This window comes from Coccinella septempunctata, chromosome 2, assembly GCF_907165205.1.
Source record: "Coccinella septempunctata chromosome 2, icCocSept1.1, whole genome shotgun sequence".
Classification (NCBI taxonomy): domain Eukaryota; kingdom Metazoa; phylum Arthropoda; class Insecta; order Coleoptera; family Coccinellidae; genus Coccinella; species Coccinella septempunctata.
In genome coordinates, this window is record NC_058190.1 from 11,579,720 (window position 1) to 11,583,002 (window position 3,283).

The window sequence follows — 3,283 nt, forward strand, 5'->3', positions numbered from 1 at the left end:
AGGTGAGTCTTTGACTCGTACAAATATTTTAACAGTAGATTTTTGACGTCGACAGAGAAACACTTTTCCTATATATATCATTTTTTCCGATTCGTTCCTGATAAAAGGATATAGCGATTTTTAGTTCCCATGATGAGCTATGTCATGGAAAAATAAAATTACTTTCAGAATAACTAGCTGAATTTGTGACAATACACATATGTGGATTTTTATACAGAGTTGTATTCAGCCGAACTTTCTGATTTTTCTAATTTCACAGATAATTTTTAATTTTTGAAATTGCTCAGAAACATAACGTAAACACCTCTTGTCACTTGTCATCACCGTTTTCCTCAAACATTGTAGGTAACCCAGGTAATCACCTCCCGTTTTTCAAACATGTATATAAGCATCAACTTATTCAGACGGACTTATAGACGGTTCAATTAGACCAAAATAAGAACAAATCGTCGCGGGATAGACGTATAAAATCAATCGTCGATATACGTCTACTACTCGCATTTTATATACGTCTTTTGAACTACTTAAGTACGTAAAAAAATACATCTACTACTCGTATATTATATACCTACTAGTTTTCACGACTCCAATATACCAGAAATGCGCGTATATTGTGATCTATCTATATACTTTTAGGAATCGTATTTTGTACGACCATAGTGTATCAAAAATAGACTTTTCGAACAAGGTAATTCGTTGTTAGATTACCGTTCCTACTATTGCAGTCTTTCTTCAATATTTATTGTGCCCCATCTATCATTATAAGCTATAGTGTATGAGCCGTGTCAATTGGATTCTAGAAAATTCGAAAAATAAATTCAAACCACTTCCCGTTCAATGAAAATAAGAAAAAAGTAGTTTTCAAAACTTATAATATCTGTAGGTACATATATTCAAGACATTTGCCTAAAAAAAAAATGAAGTGAACAGAAAGTAAAACTTTTATTTGTTTCAACTTGTCTATATAAATCATAACATGAATTAAAAAATGAATGAGGAACTGAAAGATTCAGTAGAAGTTTTCAACCGTTCTTTTAAATAAAAACTAGGTAAATATGGTTTTGGGAAAAATGATGAATGAATGGGAAGATTTCATAAATGGATTGAAATTTATCTGAACCTTCCAGTTTGATGGCGATCAAAATTTAGTTTTTATATTCAAAACGCTGTTTTGTCAGTTTCAACCAGTCCTTCACTGCCTTGTTTATGATTCCTTCAGTTAGGTCAGAACGACTCATCTCCGAATAAGCATACATCGCTGCCTCTGTATCTAAAGTGTGTAATTTCAATTAGGTGATGAATAATGCCATATTAACCAAAACATACCACATATTCTTAGTTTTGAATGGCTTTCTTTTTTTCTCGTCCAGCCCAGTTCAACTTCATGGCAACTTTGGTCGTTCAAATATTTCATTATATTCATGACGCTATGCCGAACATATTGCCCCTCAATGATTGATAAACGCCTCTTCTGAAAAGTAATAAAAACTATTATGTAAGGAATGTAAAGCACTATGACCCTGTAAATCATATTATGGAACTTTGCTAAGAAAAAATTGGATACAAAACAAGATACTCACCAAAAACTCGAAAACTGCTTCATCATTCTTCCATATCTCTGTAACCTTTCTTGTCCGTCAACGGTGAAGGTATTTTGTTGGGACGCACCAATCTCGCCAAGCATAACAGATTGCTGGTCCTGAGCTGCCTTCAATGACTCCTATGAAGAACATATACATATATTCGAGTTCTATTCTCTTCACATAAATGAAAAGATCTGGCGTACTCCTAGTGGACTGTGGAGAAGGGCTACTTCTTGATATGTAGTTTTGGGATATTAGAGTTGTGGTTTCTCTATTGCTTAGGTTAACCAAAGAACTTCCTTCATTTTCCATACAACAAACAGATTATCTAGAAAAACTATGATGTAGATATAATAATTTCAATGAACATTTATTTTTTCACTTACTTATGAGTATTACATGCCTCATGTGTCCGTGAACTTAGCACCCACTTTTTCGAAAATGAAGAAAAATTTTTTTGCATTCGTTAGTAACTTTTTGTAACACCAAAATCTTCGTTTGTACCTTAAAGAAACTGATAGAAAAACACAGCATTCCGCTGGGTGCTAACTTCACGGGCACCCACTGTTCGATTTTTCGCGAAAAATAAAATACACTTGGGAAGTCCATCATTAGTAACTATTTGTAACACAAAAATTTTCGTTTGTAACCTAACCTATGATGGGAAAATGACACCCAAAATGCGAAGTTAGCACCCACTTTTTCCAAAATGAAGACAATTTTTTTTGCATTCTTTCGTAGCTTGTTAGTAACTATTTGTAACACGAAAATTTGCATTTGTACCTCAAAGATAATGCCAGAAAAACACCGCATTCCACTGTGTGCTTACTTACTTATTAGAATATAGTTGGAAGTCCATTGTTAGTAACTATTTGTAACAAGGTTTGTAACCTAACATATATTGGTAAAATGACACCCTCAAAATGCGAAGTTAGCAAATACACATTTTTAGGAAAATCTCCATTTGCTCCAAAAGATGAACGTCGTTAGTAACTTTTTTCATTTGTACAATTTCGTTTGTAACCTCACCTATGATGAGAAATTGACACCCCCCAATATTCGAAGTTAGCTCGATGGTTTTGCCAAGAGCAGTTGATTCAATATCCTCATTTGTCCAACCCACTTTCCTGGCAGGAGATTTCCGTTAAGGGATATTCTTCTATTGCTTCCAGCAAGCTGCATTTCTCACATAAATGAAGGGTAGGCAGATGAGGTATGGCCACAAGCGCTGCTGTAGGAGCTGTATGCATACAGCTCCCGTGCCACCAACACAGGCCCAGCCTTTTCAGTTTCTGTAACCGATTGCATGTGGTGACCTCTACGATTTTTGTCCACCACGCTAGAGACTCATAGGTGACAAATAGGGCGTACTACCGCTGGCACAGCACCATTTTCGGTTTCAAGCCCAGAACGGCCAGACTCTGAAGTCTGGACATAAGCTCTGAGGTCGAGATTCCTTTTTCTAGTGAACAGAATAATCAGTGTTGTCTTCGAGGGATTGACGATTACTTAGAAAGGAATCGAACCCTCCACTGTTAAGTGGATGGGCGAGTTCCGATATTGCTGGTGTTACTGACCAGCATTCGAATAACAATAGAACTCGAACCGAACCACTGGGCAATAGGCATCGTCTCTCTGGGAATACTGACAGTACTGTTCGGGAATATTGGAAATACTCTGGTATCAGATATGTTGAAAGG

The 3,283-nt window shown here is 35.9% G+C and overlaps 1 long non-coding RNA gene across 1 annotated transcript; it reads right to left on the minus strand.

Annotated features, from left to right (window-relative positions):
- Nucleotides 1-923: 923 nt before the first annotated feature.
- LOC123308259 lies at nucleotides 924-1,896 on the minus strand. The gene is made up of 2 exons (XR_006537079.1): nucleotides 1,581-1,896; nucleotides 924-1,471 (listed from the first exon to the last, which is right to left on the minus strand). It is a non-coding gene; the product is annotated as an uncharacterized LOC123308259 (long non-coding RNA).
- Between the last annotated feature and the right edge of the window lie 1,387 nt (nucleotides 1,897-3,283).